General features: G+C 34.5%; 2 pseudogenes; both read left to right on the top strand.

The window, feature by feature from the left end:
* Nucleotides 1-8292: 8292 nt before the first annotated feature.
* LOC101352520 (olfactory receptor 6C76-like) lies at nucleotides 8293-9386 on the top strand (annotated as a pseudogene).
* Nucleotides 9387-13155: 3769 nt separating this feature from the next.
* LOC101352257 (olfactory receptor 6C76-like) lies at nucleotides 13156-18003 on the top strand (annotated as a pseudogene).
* Nucleotides 18004-20585: the final 2582 nt, after the last annotated feature.

Here is a 20585-nt window from a genome sequence, read left to right as displayed (position 1 = left end):
AATTTTTTTTTTTACTATATTCATTTTTTATTTTTGATCTTAGACTTGGACAAAATGTAACTCATAAATGAGTGTTTTAATGCCAAACAATCTCATTGTCTCCTTTTTAAATGATATAATGATTACAGGAAATAAAATTTTCTTTAGTATTTACTATAGAGAAAGCAAAAATTGCTAAAAGGTAAGCTCAATGATTTTTATCTGTTTTTTTCTATACTCTGTCTTTATCAATTTTTCAGAAGAATTGTATCTGTGTTTAAGTTTTCAATAATACCTATTGTATTATTCTCTTTCTAGAGCATGAACCGGTGATATAGCATAGATGAAGGGAACATGAAGAAAAATATCTTCATTTGGCTATCCTTAATAATGATTCTAACTGATGGGTGATTAATATAAAAGAAGATATGTCTTTTTTACTTTTTTCTATTTTTTGTATTTTTTACTGTCAATCAACATTCTCTTTCTTTAGGAATATACATATTTTATCATTAACATATTAGCAAAATTGGCAGAACAAAGGGGAGAGACCGTATTTCTGTTTTGAACAGTGGCTGAAACATCTTTATGTAGCATTTGCATATGCAAAAATCTTACATAGGTGTGAGTTTTAAATTTTAACACTTTCATATAGTTAATAATTTTAATGCAACATATAGTTAATAATACTAAATGTGTTAAAGGGATAGTTTGGGTTTCTCTACAACTTATTCCAATTAAATCAAATTATGGATGTGAAAAAGACAAAAACAATTTCATTAACTATAGGGAACATACTTTCTTAGATGTTTGATGTCTCAGGTCAGAAATGCAATCCTGGATTTTTCTTAATTTATTTAAAATATGAGATGTAATTTATTCATAATATATTTCAGGACACTGTCATTTAGCTCACCCTTGCTTTTATCACAGGAGTACTCTTGCATAGAGAAAAAGGAGGCTGAGTTGTGTATAAGTTTCTTAGCAGCCTCTCCTATACATAAAAATAAAGTTATCTTTCCACATAGGAGCCCTTGTGGTGCAGTGGTTAAAAACTATGGCCGCTAACCAAAAAGCTGGCTGTTCGAATCCTCTAACTCCTCCTTGGAAAGCCTATAGGGCAGTTCTACTCTATCCTGTAGGGTCGCTATAGTCAGAATCAATTTGATGGCAATGGATCTTTCCACATAAACACATTGTTCTGTACGTGAACTCCAATAAGACACTAATTATTGTAATTCTAAGAGTTCTTTAAGTAAATTTCAAGGGAATACGGGCTTAAGAGACTGGAAGACAAAACATTTCAAAGCTCTCTAGATAAGATGAAGATTTAATGGTACCCAAAGATAAAAGCCTTTTACCTTCTCTGGTCATTGAGTAAATCCACCAGAAAACAGCCTGAAGAAAGGAAGGTACAAGAAGAGATAAATTCAAAAGATATAAAAGATGTCATGACTTATACTTTTCTGGAAATCTAAGCCATATAAGGAGATAAAAGTAGAAGCATACCATTCAGATTATACCATCAAACTAAACTCCCTTTTATTGTGCAAAATTTTCCTACTATGCACATGGCACTCAGTCTACATTCAAGACATAATTTATTCTCAGTTCCTTTTGGGTAGGTTAAATCCAGGGCCAAACTATACCATATACGTTGTACACCCATTGCCATCAAGTTAAGTCAATTGCGGCTCATAGCAACTCTATAGGACAGAGTAGAACTGCCCCACTGGAAGAGATCCATATTTATGCCTATTCCAAAGAAAAGTGGTCCAACCAAATGTGGAAATTATCAAACAACATTATTAACATCACACGAAAGTGAACTTTTGCTGAAGACCATTCAAAACAGTTGCAACAGTACATCGACAGGGCACTGCCAGAAGTTCAAGCTGGATTCGGAAGAGGACGTGCAATGAGGGATATCACTGCTGATGTCAGATGGATCCTGGCTGAAAGCAGAGAAAACCAGAAAGATGTTTACTTGTGTTTTATTGACTATGCAAAGGCATTTGACTGTGTGGATCAATACAAATTACAGATAACATTGAGAAAAATGGAAATCCCAGAACACTTAATTGTGCTCATGAGGAACCTGTACATAGATCAAGAGGCAGTAGTTTGAACAGAACAAGGAGATACGGCGTGGTTTAAAGTCAGGAAAGGTGTGTGTCAAGGTTTAATCCTTTCACCAAACTTATTCAGTCTGTTTGCTGAGTAAATAATCCGAGAAGCTGGACTATATGAATAAGAACTGGGCCTTAGGATTAGAGGAAGACTCATTAGCAACCTGCGATATGCAGATGATACCACCTTGCTTGCTGAAAATGAAGAGAACTTGAAGCACTTACTGATGAAGATCAAAGACTGCAGTCATCAGTATGGATTACATCTCCACATAAAGAAAACAAAAATCCTCACAAATGGACCAATAAGCAACATCATGATAAACAGAGAAATGATTGAAGTTATCAAGAATTTCATTTTACTTGGATCCACAATCAACACCCATGGAACTAGCAGTCAAGAAATCAAATGACATATTGTATTGGGCCAATCTGCTGCAAAAGATCTCCTTAAAGTGTTGAAAAGCAAAGATGTCACCTTGAAGACTAAGATGTGCCTGACCCAAGCCATGGCGTTTCCAATTGCCTCATATGTATGCAAAAGCTGGACTATGAATAAGGAAGATTGAAGAAGAATTGACACCTTTGAATTGTGGTGTTGGCAAAGAATATTGAATATACCATGGACTGCCAAAAGAAGGAACAAATCTGTCTTGGAAAAAGTGCAGCTAGAATGTTCCCTAGAAGTGAAGATAGTGATACTTTGTCTCAAGTACTTTGGACATATTATCAGGTGGGACAAGTCCCTAGAGAAGGACATCATGCTTGGTAAAGTAGAAGGTCAGTGAAAGAGAGGAAGGCCCTCAATGAGATGGATTGACACAGTGGCTGCAACAATGGGCTGAAAAATAGCAAAGATTGTCAGGATGATGTAGGACTGTGCAGCATTTAGCTCTGTTCTACATAGGGTCACTTAGAATCCAAACTGACTAGATAGCATCTAATAACAAGACTTTATTTATTTTTTTTCTCCTTAGAATTACGTACTTTATATTTTCCTGGATTTGTCAGAGCAGTTCTATGGGGTGTGTGTATAGGTGACTTAGGCCAATTGTGTTATATCAAAAGAACTTAACTTCTGTTGCTTCCATGAAAGACAGTGTTTTGTTTTGTTTTTTAAATAAAAAAGATACATTTTCTTTTTTTTCCCCTAGTATCTTGTAAATATTATGTTTCAGTGTTTCACCCACTTGTCTTTCTCTTTAACTCCCCAGCTTCCAGGGGAATTTCTTTTTACAAAATGTGTCAGACAGACTTTAAGTTGTTTTCATTTTCTCTGAGTCTTGGAGTTCATGCCCGTGTATAATATCCAACCCATGAGTGTGGGCAGGATCTGGGACTTGCTTTTAACAAATACAATACAGAAAGATGATGTGACGTCCCTCTTGTGATTTTGTTATGTTATATTAAACTTGCTCTAGAGTCTCTCTTTCCATTGCTGGCTTTGCCGAAGCAAGCTGCCATGAATTCTATACCCATAAGGAAATTGATTCTGCCAACAACCTGAGTAAACTGGGAAGTGGACTCATCCCAGTCAAGCCTCCAGATGATAATGCAGCCTTCCTGAAATCTTGATTACAGTGCTGCGGAACACCAACTAAGCAGTGCCCAGGCTCCTAATTGACAGAAACTCTGATATAATAAAGGTGACAAAGTCTGTGGTACTTTGTTATATAACAGAAAACTAGTACACAAGAATACATCCCTCTGCCTGAGAAGTGATGCTTTTTAAGAAAGCTAGTTAGATCTTGAAAGTTTTTCAGTCCTTTCTTTTTGACTTCCTAGTAATTGGTAATCTGATGTACCAAATCCATTACTTTTCCATTTAATGAAAGCCTTGTCCTCAAACTTGATGGAACTTTTTCATTTTTTATGTTTTGGTCTTTCAGAGGTGACCCATCCTTGATCTTATCAGTTTTTATTTATTTATTTAGTTTAGTTTAGTTTTTTTGTGACATATAAGACTCCAACTAACTTTCCTCTACTTTGGAGAATTGCTATATTAGTTCCTTACATGCACCTGAAAATGACTTTTCTGGTCCTCTAATTATGCTGATGGCCCCTGGGTCACGCAAATGGCTTGTACTAGGCTGGTAACCAAAAGGTTGGCAGTTCAAATCCATCCAGCAGCACCAGAAGAAAAGGTCTAGAGATCTGCTCCCATAAAGATTACAGCCAAGAAAACCCTACAGAGCAGTTCTATTCTGTAACACATGGTATCTCCATGCACAAAATAACAACAATTATGCTGAAGGCTTGAGCTGTGTGAAATCGTATTTACTCTTCTCTATAATCTATTGCTTTTAGATGTGTGGAAATACTGGAATTTATGGCATCCCAATTTTCATATTGGAGCCTAGGGCATTGAAAAGAGGCACCATGGCAAAATTAGAAAATGGGAGAAATCTTTTTTTTTTGCTTGATGTATGAGTGTTCAGGAGCCCTGGTGGCGAAGTACTTAAGCACTTAGCTTCTAATCAAAAGGTCAGCAGTTCAAACTCACCAGTAGCTCCATGGAAGAAAGACATAGCAGTCAGCTTCCATAAAGATTACAACTTTGGAAACCCTATGGGGCAGTTGTACTCTGTCTCATAAGATCTCTACGAGTCGGAATCAACTCAACAGCAATGGGGTTTGTTTTTTATATGTCTGAGAGTCCACAGTGACAATTGAATTTATAGAGGCATTTGACTCCAAGCTTTCAGCTTATTTCACCATTTTCATAACTAACCACATCACGGCTCTCAGATCTCTGTTAGTCTTCATTGCTTGTGCATGTATATTTTCTTTAAAAACAGGATTTTTTTTTTTCTGCTTCTTGTCTGCCTTTCTTCTGAACTGCCTGTTCTGCCTCCTACAGTCATTTCAAAAATACCTCTAGAAACAGAGGCAACATTCTTTGATATATTTCTTCATCAGTTCCACAATTTTGAATGGCCTAATAAATTTATTTTTCTAAAACTTTTTTTATTCCGTATCACTCATAGTAATATCGTTTCCTTTACCAGACTCTAACAAGTATGTTGTTTTCAATGGCCATTGTGAAGCTGATAGATTACTCTATAGAAGAGAAATATTCTTCTTGAAAGATATTTATTTATACTTCAGACATCTTCTAAAATACAATTAATCCTCCCCAAAAGGAAAGTACTTATATATATATAATTGTACTTGAATCTACAGTCAACACCCATAGAAGCAGTAGTCAAGAAATCAAACGACATGTTGTATTGGGCAAACCTGCGGCAAAAGACCTCTTTAAAGTGTTAAAAAGCAAAGTTGTTACTTTAGAGACTAAGATGCACCTGACCCAAGCCATGGTGTTTCCAATCACCTCATTCACATGCGAATACTGGACAATGAATAAGGAAGACCAAAGAAGAATTGATGCCTTTGAGTTATGATGTTGGCGAAGACTATTGAATATACCATGGATTGCCAAAAAATGAACAAATCTGTCTTGGAAGAAGTACAACAAGAATGTGCCTTAGAAGCAAGGATTGAGAGACTTCATCTCCCATATTCTGGAAATGTTATCAGGAGGGATCAGTTCCTGGAGAAGGACATCGTGGTTGGTAAAGTAGAGGGTCTGCGAAAAACAGGAAGATCCTCCACAAGATGGATTGACACGGTGACTACAACAATGGGCTCAAACATAGCAACGATTGTGGGGATAGCACAGCACCAGGCAGTGTTCCGTTCTGTTGTACATAGAGTCGCTGGGAGTTGGAACTAACTGTAAAGCACCTACCAACAACAGCGACACATATATATGTATATATGTGCTGTTGTTGTTAGGTGCTGTAGATATATATATATGTATCTTAATAATTACTGATATATCCTTCTGTAGAAAATCCCTTCACGTTCTTCTGTTCTAAACCAAGTTGTTTTTTCATCATCTTTTACACATTTCAACTATAGTTTTCTTAACAAAGAGTAAATAAGAAAGATTTATTTATCTTATTTTTTATGTAATTTTGCATTATAATGAATGTAAAAATAACTTTCATGGTTCAGAGCACATATGGAAAGACTATAGATTTTTTTTTCCCTCTGAAGAGATTCCATTAAATATATTTTATGATTAAGCACTTCTACAAAGTCAGTTTTTCCATTGTTTTCCTGCTGTCAAATTACTTTAAAATTAATAATTTAAACTAGAGGTTGTGTGGAGAGGGTAGGAAATAAGTATGTTTGAACTTAAAGAACATATCTGATGATCCAACTGGAGAATATTCAATGAATTGGAGGTTATGGACAACGTTGTTATTAGGCACTGGCCAACATTATTATCTTGATTTTCCTGTTGAAAAGGAGAATGAGAGATCTTTAGTTTTTTACTCTTTGAAGAAATCTAAGCTCAGATATTTTGAAAAACTCAACGTTATCTATAATGTCTTTCAATCTCTGCTCTAGGAATTAGAGTCCATTTTAACACAAACATTTTAGATTTCCCAGTAGATCCTATAAATCGACTCTTAACTAACATTTTTATTTTGTCTTTAGAGTTAATGATGAAGATAGTTAATTATCATCTTCTCCACAGAATCCCCAGAGTTCTATACTGGTTCTGAGTAAATATCATCTTTGTTATTAAAGAACAAAGAGAAATCTATGGTGATGCAGAGACAAAACCATTTTTCTTCAAGAGAGAATCAGAAACTGAAGTGTATGACTAGAATTCTTATTTAAAAAACTACTATTTTGATTCTGGATAAATAACTTAAATTTCCAGATTTTAAGTCAGGCAGTTAGTCTGAAGTCAGACATTTATTTTTATTTGTAGGAAAATTAGAAAAAAAATACTTGAAAATGTTGCCCCCTCTATGCTGATTGAATACAGAGATGAGGAGATCCGCCAGTATTTATACTTTGTTTTTAAATGTTCCTGCTTTTTAAATACAGATCTCCATTGAGAGTGAAGAAGCAAAGTAAAAATATGGGTTAGAAATAAATATTTTACGTCAACAGTCATTCCTATTACATTTTAGATAAATGATACAAAAGACAAATTTCACAATATATCAGCAAACCAAACCCTTGAGGAATCCCTGGAAAGTAGGTATTTTCGGTACGTTGTTGTAGTGTATAGTTACCATGGAATCCATTCTGTTCTGTACATGTGACCATAATTAAACCAACTAATTTTTGAATTAGAAACAAAGATTATATGTGTAACTCATGATTAAAGTTTCATTGTACATATCTGAAAGGGTGTCTGAATTAGTTTATTATAACAGCACTATGAACAGTAATTCTCAATGAATTTATTATAAATTTGACTGGCACATATTCCTTTCTATTTAGTAAAAGCTTTATGTAAAATAGTATTTCTTACATTGATAAAACTGAAGTTGAAGTTTAGCTTACGTTGATAAACCTATTCACGGAGTTGAAACTGACTGAATAATTGGGTAAAATAATTCCAAATTTCATGTAAAATTTCAACTTGATATTTATTTACTAAATTGGAGATTTACATTGTACTAAAATTCATAAAAGTTCATTCAATTGAAAGTTCTAATTAGTAGTACCAAGGAACCTAAATGTTAACCAGAAAAAGATCATCATCATTTTTGAAAGAATAATTATAAAGATTGAAACCAGATTTGCTGTTGTTGTTAGGTGTTGTCAATTTGGTTCCGACTCCGAGCGACACTATGCACCATAGGACGAAATACTGCCTGGTCCTGCACCATGCTCACAGTCGTTGTTATGCTTGATTATCTGTTTAAAATGTAAAAGTATAGAGCAAAGTTATATCTTACTGAAAGAGACTAAGTAGAAGATTATTTTAACAATAGATACAATCAGCCTAACCTAAAAGAAGTATATTTTCCTGTGGATTCAGTGATATGGCAGGAGTTACTTCTCGGGATCTTGGACAAAACTAAGCGACAGAAATGTTACAGATGCTTATAGCAATAAATAAAAAAAGCCATTCTTCTGCAAAGTAAAGGAGACCTGAAGAGAGAATTTAGAAAATGAGTGTCCAGAGAAGGAGTTGGAATAAGTGAATAAATCCTGGGTTCTAACTGCTATGTGAAATGGTTCAAATCACAAGAACAAAAGAACATATGCATTTCAGTTGAGTTAAATGATTCTTCATATTGCTTTTAAATCTATACTCAGTTATGGCATTTTAAATGGAATTAATTTTGTACTTTTTTTCCCAGATCTGATGGAATTCAGAAGAAATTTAACCATGAAAAACCATACAATGGTGACATTCATTCTTGTGGGACTAACAGATGACCCAAACTGGCAAATTGTGATTTTCCTTTTTCTATTTCTAACATATTTATTGAGTGTCACTGGAAATCTGACCATTATCCTGCTCACTCTTCTGGATTCCCACCTCAAAACACCCATGTATTTCTTCCTGTGGAATTTTTCATTCTTAGAAATCTCATTGACGTCTGTGTGCATTCCTAGATACTTATTCAGCATAATGACTACAGATTAAATGATTTCCTATGATGCTTGTGCGACAGTTATTTTTTGCCATCTTCTTGGGTGCATCAGAGTTTTTCCTGTTGGCTGCCATGTCCTATGACAGCTATGTGGCCATCTGCAAACCCCTTCACTATGCAACAATCATGAGCAGCAGAGTCTGCACCCAGCTGGTTGTTACCTCCTGGTTGACTGGGTTGTTAACAATATCTCCTGGACTTATCATGGGTCTGGGGTTGGAATTCTGTGATGCCAATATTATTGACCACTTTTTCTGCGACTATTCTCCTGTCCTGAAACTCTGCTGCACAGACACACAGGTCATAGAATTGTTAAGTTTTATTTTAGCGATTGCCACCCTCCTGATTACTTTGGTGCTGGTGATACTCTCCTATGCATATATCATAAGAACAATTCTGAAGATCCCTTCTGCCCAGCAAAGGAAGAAAGCTTTTTCGACCTGTTCTTCCCACATGATTGTTGTCTCTATCTCTTATGGAAGCTGCATTTTTACGTATATTAAACCTTCTGCAGAGAAAAGGGTAGCATTAAACAAGGGCATAGCAATACTAACCATTTCAGTTGCACCTGTCTTAAATCCTTTTATATATACCCTAAGAAAGAAACAAGTGAAACAAGCCCTGAAGGATATAATTAAAAAATTAATATCTTTATTACCTTAAGACAGTATCTTTGGCTTTTATAACAGCTTTTTATGTTTGTTGGTGGGTTTGTTTGTTTAAATAAGTTTCAATAGCCAAGTTTTTTGAAAATTACAGCCAATATTGATTACAATCTGACAGCAATTGAAGTTACCCACAAATAGCCATTGTATGTTCAATCTGTTGCTGGCTGTTTATACTTTTGATGATGTAAGCTGTATCCATGATGTGCTCTTATGCATTGCTATAATCACTTCATTCTTTTAACTTAATTCTCTGATTTTGTTCATCCTCAAAATATTCCGCTATGAGTTCATTTTGGAAATTAAATGCCTCTATTTTTTTTTTGAAATGTAGACCATTTGTTAACTGTATCATATTAATTTATTAGATTTTATAAATCTCTAGGATATATTTTATTCTTATACCACACAATGCCAATATTTATTAAAATAAGTGATATTTCCGGAAACATAATAATGAACCTAAGTAGGAGTATTGTTGTTCAGGCTTAATGATGCCTGACTGTAAAAAAAAAAAAAAAAAAAGTTACTCCAAATCTCTATGCTACTATAAATCATAAAGGGCTTTTTATTTAAGAAAAAGTGCTTGTACCAGAAGCCTGTTTAAGTAAATACTGGAGCTAAAATTTGTATTTAGATTTTAAAATCCAAATTCTATGCAAGTAACAACTGGGCACTGTTGTCTTTTTTATGTGAATGTATGTGCATTGTTTAATCTGACAAAACTTGGGGATAAATAACAACCATCCTAAATGGTTACAAAGCCATCCTAGGCAGCACAGAGGATTGGCTATGCATTATTCTAGCAGATGCAAGTAAAACCTATGCTTGTGATTTTCAAAATGTATATTTTAACCAATACAAAACTGTTTTACATGTTGCAATGTGCCATATATTCCCTCACTGAAGTGTCTTTACACATGCTCTTTTCTTTCCCTGAAATTTCTTTGCTTTTTAACACTTTAAAGTTTAAAAAGCAGATTTGCCCGATGGAATACATCATTTTATTTCTTGACTGCTGCTTCCATGGAGGTTGATTGTTGATCCAAGTAAAATGAAATAATTGACAACTTCTATACATTCTCCTCTGGTCATGAATAAATAAGTTTAAATTTGTTCAATACATCATTCTCAAAGCAAGTGTATTATCTGGTACAGGGTGGTGTTCAATTACATTCATTAAATAAAGAAATGCCAACTCTCGAATTATGGTATCTTTATAGTTTTTTTAATATTTGTATTTTATCACTGTTTAATATTTTTTGCCATACATGTTATGGCCTATTTTTATGTTTATTGTTCATGCAAACAATAAAGCATGTTCTCTATTTACAAGGCACTGTTTTTAACATTTTAATTGAGATCATAGATTGTTTTAATTAACATTTCAATTCAGTCTGATAATATTGATCTTAATTGTTATATTTTATAATTATAACACATTATTAATCTGCTGCAAAAGTCCTCTTTAAAGTGTTAAAAAGCAAAGATGTCACGTTAAGGACTAAGGTGCCCTGACCCAAGCCATGGTGTTTTCAACTGCCTCATTTGTATGTGAAAGCTGGGCAATGAATAAGGAAGACCTAAGAAGAACTGACACCTTTGAATCATGGTGTTAGTGAAGAATATTGAATATACCATGGACTGCCAAAAGAATGAACAAATCTGTCTTGGATTGTAGTACAAGCAGAATGCTCCTTAGAAGCAAGGATGGTGAGACTTTGTCTCACATACTTTGGACATGTTATCAGAAGGGATCAGTACCTGGAGAAGGACATTATGCTTGGTAAAGTAGAGGATCAGTGAAAAAGAGGGAGACCCTTAATGAGATGGATTGACAGAGTGGCTGCAACAATGGGCCGAAGCATTACAACAATCATGAGGATGGCACAGGACAGGACAGTATTTCATTCTGTTGTACAGAGGGTCACTATGAGTTGGAACTGACTCTACAGCACCTAACAACAACATATATTATAGTTTAACATGATTTCTAAGTATATTTAATTTATCTATCTATCTATATTCTGATTCATCTATCATCTTTCTAAATTTGTAATAATATTTTGCTTTAAAAAATCATTCTTTCAGGTAGTTATCTGTATTTTCTCTCCATTTCCATCACTTATTGTCTGTTCTAGAGTAATACTTATCTTCCACATTTTGAATTTTCCATTATTTGTTTTCCACAACTATTAAATTCTCTTTTTTCATTCTGAAAACCATCCTTCTGAATTTTGATAGAATTTCTTGTGTCTGTCCTCCTAAACATAGATTTGGTGTGCTGCATCATTAGATTTATAGATATTTATGAATTTGACTTGTAATTCTATTTTAGTGTATTTATTTGCAGAAGTTAACTATATCATTAATTTTTCTTTTAATTCTTTTTTTGGGAAATTGTTTCCTTTTATATCTTATAGCCATAAGATTATTTTTGTGTGTGCATGACTTTAAATTTTTTTTAATAAAACCATTTATGTGGTAAATATGTATGTAACAAAACATTTTTCATTTCAACATTCTTTACATGTACAATTCAGTCACATTAATTAAGTTTATCATGTTGTTCAACCATTCCCAATATCTATTGCCAATTTTTTCTTTCACCCTTAACCAAAGCTCAGTGCCTTGAATATTTTTATAGTATTGAACTTGCTAAGTGATATCTTAAGCCTTTTTCTGGATTTGGGATTTTTCAGAAATAGCTTTTTCTTTTCTTTTACATTCATTTTTCTTTTCTATTCTTTTTCTTTCTGTTTTTGAATGTGCTTATTTTGGATATATTTTCTATCTTCTCAATTTTTCATACGATTTACATTAATTTTTTTCTTTATATTGTTGTTCTTTTCTTTATTTTGATAGCCAAGTCTTTAAAGGTGTTCACGTTGAAGGCAGAATTTTGTATACATCTTCCACTGCTACATTTGTGCGTGTGTGTGTGTGTGTGTGTGTGTGTATGTGACACATTCTACTATCCCCTTTCCCTGGGCTTGATCCCCTTAATTAAAGGACTCAGTGAAAAATTAGAATTATCTACACGGTATATGTCCAACGTTTTTCCTGAGGTACTTTTGTATGTGTCTATCATATGTATCAAAATCCATTAAATAACCACTATATGCACCTTCATTACATTTCCTTTTAAGAATATGGCCATATCGATCTACTGGAGATACACCATCATGTATGAAAATGTCACTGTGACTAATATATCAGAGCTTATAAGCATAGAAAAATGTCTGTCAATCTTCCTACCAAAAAAAAAACAACAACAAAACTTTGCCTCTGCATTAGGGAACAAAGAATGGGGCAGATTTCAAGTGTCTTTCTATCGTTTGGTATGGTCTTATTGTGCAGTAATCTGCTATTTTTAAAAACAGATTTTCCTTTGATTCTTTTATAGCTTTCTTCTGAACTGCCTGATCTACTCTCTACAGCCTAATTTTAAGTAAATGTCCTCTTCTTTATCAAAGAGCAAAGATAAATCTATGGTGGTATAGAGACAAAACAATTTTTCTTCAAGACAGAATCAAAAACTCTAGTGAATAACCAGATTTCTTATTTAAAAATCTAATATTTTTTATTCTGGATAAATAATTTAGTTTTCTGGATTTTAAGTTAGGCAATTAGACAGGACCAGATATTCGCTTTTAATAAGAGGGAAATTTTTAAACAAATGTATCTGAAAATGCTGCCAATTCTTTGCTGATTGACTGGAGAGAACAGGAGGTTGACCAATGTTTGTATTTGTTATTAAATGTTTCTGGATTTTCATCTGAACAAGTTCTCCTTTGAGAGCGAGGAAGCAAAGCAAAATTATGGGTTAGAAAGAAACAAATGGTTTATTGCAACAATCATTCATTTTACCTTTAGGTTAATGAAACAAAAGAAAAATTTTGCAATATGTCAGCAAACAAAACCCATGCAGAATTCATAGCAAGTAAGTATTTTCAGTATTTTGTTGCTTTCTATACAAATTAATTACCACAGAATCCTTTCTGTTCTGAAAATATCACTGTAAGAGTCAACCAATTAAATTCATAATTAGAAGCAAAGAGAATATTTGTGTAACTCATGCACATATCTGCATATCTGCATATATCTGAAAGGATGTCTAAATTTGTTGGTTAGGACAGCAATATGAACAATAATTTTCAATAAATTTTATTTATATTTGACTGGTACATATTCCTTTATATTTAGTAAAGGCTTGGGTACTTTAATATCACTAAAGATAAAATAATATTTCTTACATTGATGAAGTTGAAGTAAAGCTTACATTGATAAAGCTATTTATGAAATTGAAAGTGACAACAGTTGTGTGAAATAATTCCAAATTTTACATATAATTTGAACTTAATATTTGTATACTAATTTTGAGATTCATACTGTACTAAAATTAATGAAAGTTTGTTCTATTGAAATTTTTAATTGCCTGTACCAAGGAATACAAAGTTTAACCAGAAATATATCATGAGTACACCACCATTTTTTCAAAGAATAACTACAAAAATTCAGGCCGGATTTGCTGTTTAAAATGTAAAAGCACACAGTCAAGGTATACCTTACTGAAAGAGACTAGTAGAAGATTATGTTCACAATGTATATAATTTATATGACCTAAAAAATCAGTTTATTTTGTGGTTTATTCAATACATTTGCAGGAATTATTTGTCAGCATCTTGGACAACTCGTTAAACCAGAGAAATTTATAGATGCTTATATGGGAAATAAAAGAGCCATTCTCTGCAAAGTAAAGGAGATCTGGAAAGAGAATTTAGAAAATTCTTATCCAGAGAAGGACGTGTCATAAGAATAATCAAATCTGGGTTCTGACTGCTATGCAAAATGGTTAAAGTCATAGGAGCAAAAAGCATATGCATTTCAATTGAGTTACTTGATTTTTCATATTACTTTTTTTAGCTGTACCATTTATGCCTTTTTAAGCTTAGAATTATTTATCCATTTTTTTTCCCAGATCAGACGGAATGCAGAAGGAATTTAACTGTGTGGAATTATACAATGGTGACAACATTCATTCTTCAAGGTCTGACTGATGATTCAAATTGGCAAATTGTGATTTTCCTTTTTCTATTTCTAACATATTTATTGAGTGTCACCGGAAATCTAACCATTATCCTGCTCACTCTGCTGGGTTCCCAGCTCAAAGCACCCAGGTATTTCTTCCTTCGGAATTTTTCATTCTTAGAAATCTCAGTGATGTCTGTCTGCATCCCTAGATACCTGGTGAGTGTTGTGACTACAGATGACATGATTTCCTATGATGCTTGTGCGACACAATTGTTTTTTGCCATCTTCTTGGGTGCATCAGAGTTTTTCCTGTTGGCTGCCATGTCCTGTGACTGCTATGTGGCCATCTGCAAACCCCTATATTTTGCAACAATCATGAGCAGCAGAGTCTGCACCCAGCTAGTTGTTACCTCCTGAGTGGTTGGGTTGTTAATAATCTCTCCTGGATTTATCTTGGGTCTGGGGTTGGAATTCTGTGATGTCAATATTATTGACCACTTGGCTGTGACTATTCTCCTATCCTGAAACTCTCCTGCACAGACACACAGGTCACAGAATTGTTAAGTTTTATCTTAGCAATTTTCACACTGCTGATTACATTGGCTCTGGTGGCACTCTCCTATGCAAGCATTAGAACAGTTCTGAAGATCTCTTTTGCCCAGCAGAGGAACAAGGCTTTTTCTTTTTTTTAATTTTTTTTTTATTGTACTTTAGATGAAGGTTTACAGAACACATAGCTTCTCATTAAACAGTTAGTACACATATTGTTTTACGACATTGGTTAACTACCCCACGACATGTCAACATAGTCCCTACTCACACTTGGGTTCCCTATTACAAGTTTTCCTGTTCCCTCCTGCTTTCTTGCCCTTGTCCCTGGGCTGTTGTGCCCCATTAGTCTCACTTTGTTTTATGGGGCCGTCTAATCTTTGGCTGAAGGGTGAACCTCAGAGTGACTTAATTACTAAGCTAAAAGGGTGTCCGGGGACCATACTCTTGGGGTTTCTCCAGTTTCTGTCAGGACAGTAAGTCTGGTCTTTTTTTTGTGAGTTAGAATTTTGTTCTACATTTTTCTCCAACTCTGTCCAGTACCCTCTGTTGTAATCTCTGTCAGAGCAGTCAGTGGTGGTAGCCGGGCACCATCTAGTTGTACTGGACTCAGTGTGGTGGAGGCCATGGTAGTTGTGGTCCATTAGTCCTTTGGACTAATCTTTCCCTTGTATCTTGTTTTCTTCATTCTCCCTTGCTTCTGAAGGAGCGAGACCAATGGGGTATCTTAGATGGCTGCTCACAGGCTTTTAAGACCCCAGATGCTGCTCACCAAGGTAGAATGTAGAACCCTTTCTTTATAAACTATGTTATGCCAGTTGAGCTAGATGTTCCCTGAGACCATGGTCCACACAGCTCTCAGACCAGCAATTCGATCCCTCAGGGAGTTTGGATGTGTCTGTGGAGCTTCCATGGCCTTTCCTTGTACAAGTTGTGCTGGCTTCCTCAGTATTGTGTACTGTCTGACCCTTCACCAAAGTTACCACTTATCTATTGTCTATTTAGTGTTCCCCCCACCCCTCCTCTCCCTCATAACCATCAAAGATTGTTTCTTTTTGTTGTAAACCTTTTCATGAGTTTTTACGGTAGTGGTCTCATACAATATTTGTCCTTTTGTGATTGACTTATTTCACTCAGCATAATGTCTTCCAGTTTCATCTATGTTATGAGATGCTTCGCAGATCCATCATTGTTCTTTATCATTGTGTAATACTCCATTGTGTGTATGTACCATACTTTATCCATTCATCTGTAGATGGGCATCTAGGTTGTTTGCATATTTTTGCTATTGTGAACAATGCTCCAATGAACATGAGTGTGCATATGTCTATCCATGTGACGGCTCTTATTTCTCTAGGATATATTCCTAGGAGTGGGATTCCTGGATCTTATGGTATTTCTATTTCCAGCTTTCGAAGGAAGTCTCATATCGTTTTCTAAAATGGTTGTATCCTTTTGCATTCCCACCAGCAGTGCATAAGACTTCCGATCCCCCTCAGTCTCTCCAATATTTGTTATTTACAGTTGTTTTGATTCGTGCCAGTAATGTTGGGGGGAGATGGTATCTCATTGTGGTTTTCATTTGCATTTCTCTAATGGCTAATGATCATGAGCATTTTCTGATGTGTCTGCTGGCTGCTTGAATGTCTTCTTTGGTGAAGTGTCTGTTCATTTCCTTTGACTATTTTTTAGTTGGATTATTTGTCTTTTTGTTGTAGAGGTGTTGGATTTTCTTGTAGATTTTAGAGTTTAGAACTTTGTCTGACTTATAATGCCCTAATTTTTTTTCCCAGTCTGTAGGTTCTCTTTTTACTCTTTTGGTGAAGTCTTTTGATGAGTATAAGTGTTAAATTTTCAGAAGATCTCCGTTATCTAGTTTATCTTCTGGAGTTTGTGCATTGTTGGTTATGGTTTGTATCCTGTTAATGCTGTGTATTAGGGTTTCTAGCATTGATCTTATGTTTTTCTTCTATGAACTTTATAGTTTTTGGCTTTATATTTAGGTTTTTGATCCATTTTGAATTAGTTTTTGTATATGGTGTGAGGTATGGGCCCTGTTTCATTTTTTTTGCAGATGGACATCCAGTTTTCCAGCACCATTTGTTAAAAAGACTGTGTTTTCCCCATTTGATGGACTTTGTCCCTTGTCGAAGATCAGATGACCGTAGGTAGATGGATTTACATCTGGGTTCTCAATTCTGTTCCATTGGTCAATGTATCTGTCATTGTACTAGTACCAGGCTGTTTTGACTACTGTAGCTGTATAGTAGTTTCTGAGGTCAGGTAGTGTGAGTCTTCCTACTTTATTCTTCTTTTTCAGTAGTTCTTTACTTATCCAGGGCTTCATCCCTTTCCATATAAAGTTAATGATTAGTTTTTCCATCTGTTTAGAGAATGAAGTGGGCATTTGGATCAGGATTGCAGTTTGTAAATTTCCTTGGGTACAATTGTCATTTTCTCGATATTGACTCTACCTATCCATGAGCATGGTATGTTTTTCCATTTATGTAGATCCCTCTGGGTTTCTTGCAGTAGTGTTTTGTAGTTTTCTTTATATGGGTCTTTTCCATCCCTGGTTAGATTTATTTGTAAGTATTTTACTTTTTTAGGGGCTACTATAAATGGTAATTGTTTTCCTGATTACCTTTTCACCATTCTCTTTATTGGTATATAGTAATCCAACTGATTTTTGTATGTTTATCTTGTATCCTGTTACTCTGCTGAATCTTTCTGTTAGTTTCAGTAGTTTTCTCATGCATTCTTTTGGGTTTTCTATGTATCGTATCATATCATTCACAAACAGGGACAGTTAAACCTTTTCATTACCAGTTTGGATACCCTTTAATTCTTTTTCTTGCCTTATTGCTCTAGCTAGGTGTTCCAGCACAATGTTAAATAAGAGTGGAGATATAGGGCACCCTTGTCTGGAACAAGGCTTTTTCGACTTGTTCCTCCCACATGATTGTTGTCTCCATCTCTTATGGCAGCTGCATTTTTATGTATAGTAAACCTTCTGCAGAGGAAAGGGTAGCTTTAAACAAAGGGATAGCAGTACTCAGCACTTCAATTGCCCATGTCTTAAATCCTTTGATATACAGCCTAAGAAACAAACAAGTGAAACAAGCCTTGAGGGATATTATTAAAAAATGTATCTGTATTACCTCAAAATAATATCTTTGATTTTTATAAAATCTTTTAAAATATAAAATAGCTTTCAATAGCTAACCAAAACCAAACCAAATCTGTTGCGTTGGAATTCATTCCAACTCATAGCAGCCCTAAAGGACAGATTAGAACTGCCCCATAGAGTTTCCAAGGAGCAGCTGGTGGATTTGAACTGCTGTACTTTTGGTTACCAGCCATAGCTCTTAACCACTGTGCCACCAAATTGCAGCCTATATTGATTACCCTTTTAAGGTATACCTCTATTTTATTTTTTGTACTCTGAAAGTGATTGAAAAACCAACCAAAAAATCCACTGCCGTCGAGTGGATTCTGACTCATAGTGACCCACTAGAACAGAGTAGAACTGTCCCGCAGAGTTTACAAGGCTGTAAATCTTTATGGAAAAGGACTGCCACATCTTTCTCCTATGGAGCAGCTGGTAGATTTGAACCGCTGACCATTTGATTAGGAGTAAGCACTTTAACCACTGTGCCACCAGGGCTCCTGACAGTGATTGAAGTCATCCACAAATAGCCATTGTGTATTCAGTCTGGCTTTTTATCCTTTGAGTGGTTTATTCTGTAGTCATGATGTTCACTTATGTATTCCTGGAATCACTTAATTCTTTAAACTTAATCCTCAAAGTATTCCACGATGAATTTCTTTTGGAAATCAAATATGTTCACATTTTCCTATGATTGTGCTAAAATGTAGCTCATTTGTGAACTCTGTAAGTAATAACTTATGTTATTTTATAAATATCTAGGAAAGATCTCTTTCTTATATGATGCAATGTTAGAATTTTGCTCATATAAGATATGGTTCCAGAAACAAAGTAATAAACCTAAATAAAAGTATTCATATTCAGGTTTAATGATCATACAAAAAACAAAACAAAACAAAAAAAACCCTCCAAATCTCTATGCTACTGTAAATCAAAAAAAAAAAACCTTTTTCATTTAGGAACAAGTGCTTTATATTGGAAGCTAATTTAAAGAGCTTAAGTTGGTTATCCCACAGTCACACAGCAAGTAAATGCTAGATCTTAAATGTGTATGTAGGTTTTGAAATCCAAATCCTATGCACGTAATAACTGAATAACATATTCTTGTTAGGTAATGTAGTGGGATTGTTTCATCTGGGAAAGAAAAGGGAATAAATAACAACTATCCTAAAATATCTGAAAAGCCATAATTCTTGGGAACACCAATAAATTCTATGTTTGAGATTTAAAACATATATTTCTTAAGTCATATAAAACTGTTTTACATCTTGCAATGTGCCATATTTTCTCGAACAACGTGCCCTTTTCTCCCGCTAGAATTTTTTCCTCTCTATTCCCAAATGTCATGTTCTGAATAATTATTGATACTCTTTTAGTCTCTCTTGCAAGATTAGTCTGTTAAGTCATCACTTTGTATTCAGTATGTGTAAGTTCATGTGTCTCTACAGCATAACAGAGCAAAAGAAAATTTGAAAAAAACAGGTAAAATTCAAAATTAGACAATCAGATGACTAAACCATGTCATTTTATTGTTTTAAAATTCAATTTCTCGAATAACAACTCCATCATTCTTCCTTTACCTTGGTTAACTTTTCTTCACAACCTACATTAATGTCAATTACCTAATGGTTAATTTCTGTTTCACAAGCCTACTGTCAGTTTAGTGACAGCAGACATAATAATTTGTTCAACATTCTGTTCTCAAAGCCAAGCTCACTCTCTGGTACAGAGTGGTGCCCAATTATATTTGTTAAATACGTAAATAGAGGTGTTTTGGTTTTGGTTTTAGTAACAGTTAAATTGTCCTACTAGTACATAACTTGTAGATTTTTTTTTTTTATTCATTTTTTGTTTGGTTAATATGCTTACATTAGGTCATTCGAAGTGTTTGTTTCAAGAGCCCAATAAATGTTTGTTACTATTTTGTTATGTAATTCCTCCTTTTTAGTACCCTCTTCATCCATGGATTTAAAGAATCACAGTTATTTTCTCTTGTTTACGGTTTTTCTTTCCCCAGTTTATCCATTAAATATGTCTTTTGTAACTTAACTATTGACAACATTTCTGTCCTCTGATTCCATATCTTCCCCTTTTTAAATTTCATCTCAGATTTTTGTGTTACATTCTGAGACAATAACACCTAAATCTGTGTTTAACTCACTTCTATCATGTGCCCAAGGCCTAAACATCTAACTTTCTAATTTTCAACATTAGAAGATGACCATTTTTGGTGTGAGTGGAGTACAGTCATGGTATTACTCTGTGGCTGGAGTAGAGAATTTGTTGTCTATTAAGTGTTCTGCCTTCCTAGGCTGTTTCTTTCCTGGTTGCTTACCTACAGAAAGCAAGATTGTATAGTTATTTGTGTGTGTGTGTGTGTGTGTGTGCTTGTGTCTATTGGTGTTTCCAGGTTTGTCAGCTTCTTCAGCTCCAAGTCTGGGATATATGAGACAAAAAGAAAACCCAGAATACTCACAACCATGGAGCCCGAGATCTCTAGCCAGTCTGCCTTTGTAGCCCCACCTTTAAGAATTTTGTTTGCTGCATATAAAATATCTAGGGTTTTACTGGTATATAGTTGGAG

The sequence above is a fragment of the Trichechus manatus genome, unplaced genomic scaffold (assembly GCF_000243295.1).
Source record: "Trichechus manatus latirostris isolate Lorelei unplaced genomic scaffold, TriManLat1.0 scaffold00027, whole genome shotgun sequence".
Classification (NCBI taxonomy): Eukaryota; Metazoa; Chordata; class Mammalia; order Sirenia; family Trichechidae; genus Trichechus; species Trichechus manatus.
This window is presented reverse-complemented; position numbering and strand designations above follow the sequence as displayed.